We start from the raw sequence: 6,000 nt of genomic DNA on the forward strand, positions 1-6,000 counted from the left end.
ACATGCAACACATTAATATTGCAGTGTGTTGTAAATACAATCCTGAATAAAACCATCATTCACACAAGTGGTATTTATTGTCGGAGTTCAAATGTGGCTATATGTACTGTATATGCAGTGTGAAAAAAGCTCAACTAAGATTAGCAGAGGATGTTAAATGTGTTTTCAAAAATTAATAAAAATCCTACATTTTGAAAGAATGTAGCCTTAAGAAAAAAACTACAGTAAAACAATCATAATAGATTTTTTTGATGTCTTTCGAATTTGCGTCTCTGTTTGTTGTGCGTTATCCTAGAAAACAGAGGAACCCCTGCTGTTGTCTGAAACAATGCCCATTGTCATTAGGGATTACTATAACAACGGGCAAAATGAAACCCATAGATTACACCAAGGAGTTACTTCATAACATTATCTACTGTTGACCTGTATTGTTGAGATTTAGTGTGGGAAGAAAAGAAACCGGATTATGCACCATCAATTGAACAGGGCAAGGTTAAAAGATAAGACCGTACAAGGGATGCTGCTCAGAATACGTTTTTTTTGGGGGTAATTTGTAACGGTTTTCCAAAGACACTGTTTAATTTTATCTTGATCAGATCAGAAAACACTAATAGATATTTCGTATTTTGTTGTGTCCTTTGGATGATGATTTGCTTTTGCCTCACTGCATCAACATTTAGATTGTTCCTGCTTTGGCATAAAATGTTGGTATTGGACATACCAATGTATATCGCAGCATTATAAGATATGAACATAAGACACTAGGATGAACAAAAAGCAGGATAAATTCTAAGGGCATTCAAAGCTCTTAAAGGACACTTCATTACCAGGCTTCAATCAATTTGTCTAGTTAATAAAGTGTTGCACTTTAAAATCCTGAAGTAAATGATCTTTGTTAAATCAAATCAATCAATATGTTTGTGTAATACAGCTAACCAGACTGCTAAACCACCTATAACTGTCTGTTATACACGGCAGGTTTATGTACAATTTCTACTCCAGTCGACTTATTTGCTTGTTTGCTAGTAGCAGATCTTTCAGTATTTCAAACATGTGGGTGGTGACTGGTCTTATTAACAATGAAGCCCACAGGGCTTACGCTAGCAGGATTCTTCCACAAGTCCTTTATCACCTGTTGAGAAATACAATGCGTGGGTGCTGAGAAATAAGCAGAAATGTATGCCTACCTGCTGTTAGGCCCCGGAGGCCATCATCTCACTGACAGAATAAGACATCACAGCAGCCTCCTGGGAACAGAGCAGAGGAGGGGGGTAGGACCTTCAGAAACAACCAAAAACCATGTGATTTTCTAAGCCAGATACAGTGTTTTTACATACACTGTATTATCACTGGTCTGTCTTTACAGCTGTACAGATCATTCTATCTGTTTTTAGATGATAAAATAAGGTCATCAGAGATCTTGGCACAACTCACTTACAGAACAATGACATTTTTATAAGATTGTCTGCTATATCCAAGACATGCGATAACAGTGTGCATAAAATAACTCAACATAAAAGCATGGCTTTATTTCATATATGTATGAAGGCCTTAAGACAAAACAATGCTACTTCCTACGTGGTGCTCCTCCAGCACCCTATGTCCGACAGTTCATTCTTGCAATACTATTGACACTAACATAAGGTTGAACAGTTACATGTCTTACACCGCATATGACGTATATTATTTTTCTAGTTGTTCCACAGCATGATTGTGCGTGGTAAGAACTAAATGTCATATAATAAAGAACCAGCTTTCAAAAATAGCAAAAGAACAGCTAAATACAATAGAAAAAGAGTGAAGAACTTCTTAATTGAGCCGTTTTTTGCTGACATAGGAAGTTTGAATATCTGCAGTAATTACGAACAAAGGACTGCCAGAAGCCTGCCTCTTCAACAGACGACTTCTCACTTTACTGAATGTGCAGTTTACTAAAGGTGGACTGTGCTGCAAACTGTACGTCATAGCGGGTGACCATATCATCTTCAGTCACAGTAGGAAATGTGTTATTAGACATCTTCTATCTACAGTTTAACTATATTCAGTATCAACTGATTAAACGCCAGTGTAAGTGGAAACAGTGGTGAAACACAAGTGATTGCTGTGATGGAAGGTGACACTAAAAAAAGAATGCTTGTTTTTTTCTCCGTGTATTTATTGTATCCAAATGCTCTAAGCCCTACATATTTGAATATAATATATACTAGCCTAAATGTGATGTGAAGTGCACAAGGAGAAGAAGAAAGTAACACTTGGTATGCAAGGCTTCGACTTTGATACGATTAAGACCTGACACAGATATGTTTATAGCTGTAGTCATCATGGCTCAGACTGCTGTTGGGTTTCTACTCTGCCAGACAATCTTCACTCTGTGTTTGTGAGCTGGGGCTGATTTTGACCTGAGATGGCAGGTGAATGCAATTAACCACCTGATGTGTAAAACCAGCAGTGTTCTAGACCCTGAGGACTGGATATCAGGGGCTATGCTCTACACCGTATGCACTCAACTTGTTTTGAACAAGGCAGAAATTTGGGTCATGGAGACAGTGAAAAGTAGATGAACCACAGTCACTACTTGTCTCAAATGTGTGTGAATGATGATGTATGATTCGTTGTATAGTAAATAGTTAACAATATTTTTAAATCCATCACATGTGGAATTTTGTTTGAAACTTACTAGCTACGTAAGCTTAATAAATTAAAGCAGACACTTTAGATATATTTGTCAAATACATTAAAATAAAATGTGTTAATGTCAAAATGAGAAAGAAGGTTTCTGTGTATGTGCTTTGTACTGGTTGAAAAAATAAATTCACACACAAAACCTCAAATACATTATTTGTTGGTGATGTCACTTCGAGAATACAGTTTTACAAAATAATATATCTGAGTTAAGCAGTTATAAGTAAGTTATTTCACTAGACTTCTGTAGCCCGCTCCTCACCTGTAGCTGAGGCTAGCATCTCAGGCTACATTACATGCTACTAGCATAACATACCCAAAAATTAAACGGAACTGATGACGGTCAAGTTGAATTTGGGGCAGGCACCAGGATCATACGCAAAAGAAAAATACAATGATTATATTTCTGACTTCCGTTATAATAATGCAACACCAAATTAGTGTATAAGGTATTATGAAATGTCTTCAATGAAATAACAAACATCATTTTCCATATGTTAGCATTATGTTTAGAATTTTGAAAGTGGGACTTGCCCTTTAGTTTTCTTAAGCCTACAGTTTTATCATTTTTCAAAGCTGACTGTTCTCATAATTCAGGTGTGGTATCTGCTGAAAACACAACTACATAACAGTGTTTTGACCCATCGTAGTTAGCAACTTCACCAATAATAAATGTCATTAGAGAGCATTATGTCAATTATATCCAGATTGGCATCTGGAAATGAAGGCATCAAACGTACAGCAGTATGTATCTGCTGTAAGGCTGTACCTTAAAATCATGAAATGACACTGTGTGTGAACTGTCCATTGCAAACACTATGAAGCTGAGTCTAAGTGAAAGTGTTAATGGATAGTTCAATGGCACACTTTAAGCAAGACATTTGGCCCACTAATCTGACATTCACAGACTGGCTAACCAGACATCTTGGCTGCTTGTAGCCACATTTCTTTTTAGTGCCAATACCAATGGCACTAATTAGCCAACCTTAGAGTGTCCTGATCCAAAATAATGAACTTCACTGTCAATTAGTTTGCAGTTGTTGCCCAGCTTGTGTTGGAGCAAATTGGTTGGAATAATGATATTTCAATGGATAGTCTCACTTTTTTTTTAGATCAAGACTAATATTGCTTTTCAATTTAGTTTCTTGTCAAACTAAATACTATATAGCTAATATAATATGTCCACCTTGCTAGCTTGTCATAATAAAAATAAACAGGAAAAATTGTTAATTTCATTAATTTTTACAACATCTGTATTCTTTCACAGTCGGTTGACACCAAAACACATTTTGGAGGAACTCCATTAAACTGCCTCTCGTTAATTACCATTTCACTGGAGTGAGTTCATGAGTTCAGTTCACTTCTGCTTAAGAGGATTTTGAAGTACACTGTAATTAAAATGCACTCTGCCTCATTCTTTATAAATGGTTCCAATGTTGCATACAAAGTGGCCAGATGTGTGGCATACTATATCGTTGTATAAAATGTGAACAAATAACCTTAAGTATGTATCTCATTGGTATACATCGTCCAACCGTTACCCAGCTAATTAAATCTTGTCTCTTAACTGAATTTAAAATCATGGCAGAATATGAATTACTATATAGTATAGTAAGTACTGTGTGTAAGAGAGCAAGACATTGGAAAATACATATGACTGCATTTTGATGGAATGGAAATGTTTGCAATAATTCAACATACTATAAACTCAAAGAAACGGATGGGAATTGTATTACTGCCCCGACTGAAATTGGCTTTGAAGAGCGAGATGGATATAAAAAGCTAATGTACAGTGAACCAATCATGAAAGTAAGCTATTTCCCAGCAGGTTACATCAACACTAGATGATTTGAAGTTGAATTATTTTATAAGCAAGCTCACATTTTTGATAGGTGGTGTGTTGTAAATAATATAATTGCAAAACATTAATGCACTGCCTTAAAAGGAAGTATATTCTATTGCAGATTGTTCTGCTTACTCTGCTTAGTGTGACACAGAAACACAATAAACAAATGCTGATAATTACACATTGCTACATAAACAACTATGTTTCTTTAATTGACAATTCATATACATCTATGCAAGTTGTATTTGCAATTGTAGCAACTTCCAGTGAAGCATGAGGGCTTCTACTTAGTCACAGGAATAAAAAGTACCTATTCAAGGTGGATACAAATTAAATGCATAATGCGTTTCATTCTGGGGTCTTTCTTTTGACTTGTTGCCTTAGCTCAAAATGAGTGATCACTGGGGAATTTGAAAGAGACAGATCAGGTTGGATTCAGGTATGTTTTTGTATGGGTGTGAATGGGGAAACAGGACTGTGTTGTGCAGGGTCAGCCACTGAAAGGTACAAAAAGTGTAATAGCTTGATTGTACCTAGTGGGCATTTAATGGCAGCTATACACAAAGACCCCAATTTGCTGTATGTCTGGAGGTTAGGCCCCTCTGTGACCTCTTTCAGTCTGTCTTCGTGGGTCACAGCAAACACAGGCCATTAGCAGCAAACCAAAACATGAAACAGGGTTGTGTCAAACACAGCAGCAGGGTGGCACAGTATGGAAGAAAAAAGAAAATGACAGATAGTAGGTCTCCTATTTATGTCCGAGTTGTGATTTTAACCTGTTAAAACTACTCCCTATAATCTTAGTGTTAGAGTCTAAAATCTAAGGGGCTATTGGATAATGGCAACATTAGCTTGTTGACTCTTGTGGTATTCGTATAGCCCAGCAGCTAACCCTTGCAGTGAAAGGATTTTATAAAAAAAAAACATACACTTATAAAAAGCACATTCCAATTAACCTTTGGTCCGTGGTGCTTTTAAGGTAAATATATACAAAATAACAACAATAATGCAATAATCAGTAGGTCAGCTAACAACATTTGCGCACTCAAGCTTCATAGAAACACTGCCACTAATGATTCATTCAGAAAAACATAGGACCTTACTGTACACATCATTCACAGCTTTAGCCACTAATACTATTTAATTATAGATCCTAAAATATTTAACCTGTTAATTAACTAATCAGATATGGTGACATTCATTCAAGTTCAGGGAGCTATTCTCTCCACAGCTTTTAAAGGTCCCCAATTATGCTATATTTGAACAATACATTGCAGAGTCATATACAAAACATGTCTGTGAAGTGTTTTGCTCAAAATATCAAACAGATCATCCATTGTAGCGATGCATCATACCCCTCTATTTCAGCCCTGTTCCTGAAGTGCTGATTATGTGACTGTAGCTTAGAAGAAGAGAATTTTCTCCCGGGAGATACTGATACACATCGCGCATTGTTTCTGATACAGCATATA

General features: G+C 36.3%; 1 protein-coding gene across 1 annotated transcript in view; it reads right to left on the minus strand.

Annotated features, from left to right (window-relative positions):
• Window positions 1-5,420, minus strand: part of apip (APAF1 interacting protein) — a 162,660-nt gene extending 157,240 nt beyond the window's left edge. The window contains exon 1 of the mRNA XM_063882349.1: window positions 5,411-5,420. The gene's annotated coding sequence lies outside the window, so the exon portion shown is untranslated. The remainder of the gene's footprint in view (window positions 1-5,410) is intronic.
• Between the last annotated feature and the right edge of the window lie 580 nt (window positions 5,421-6,000).

This window comes from Eleginops maclovinus, chromosome 4 (genome assembly GCF_036324505.1).
Source record: "Eleginops maclovinus isolate JMC-PN-2008 ecotype Puerto Natales chromosome 4, JC_Emac_rtc_rv5, whole genome shotgun sequence".
Lineage (NCBI taxonomy): Eukaryota > Metazoa > Chordata > Actinopteri > Perciformes > Eleginopidae > Eleginops > Eleginops maclovinus.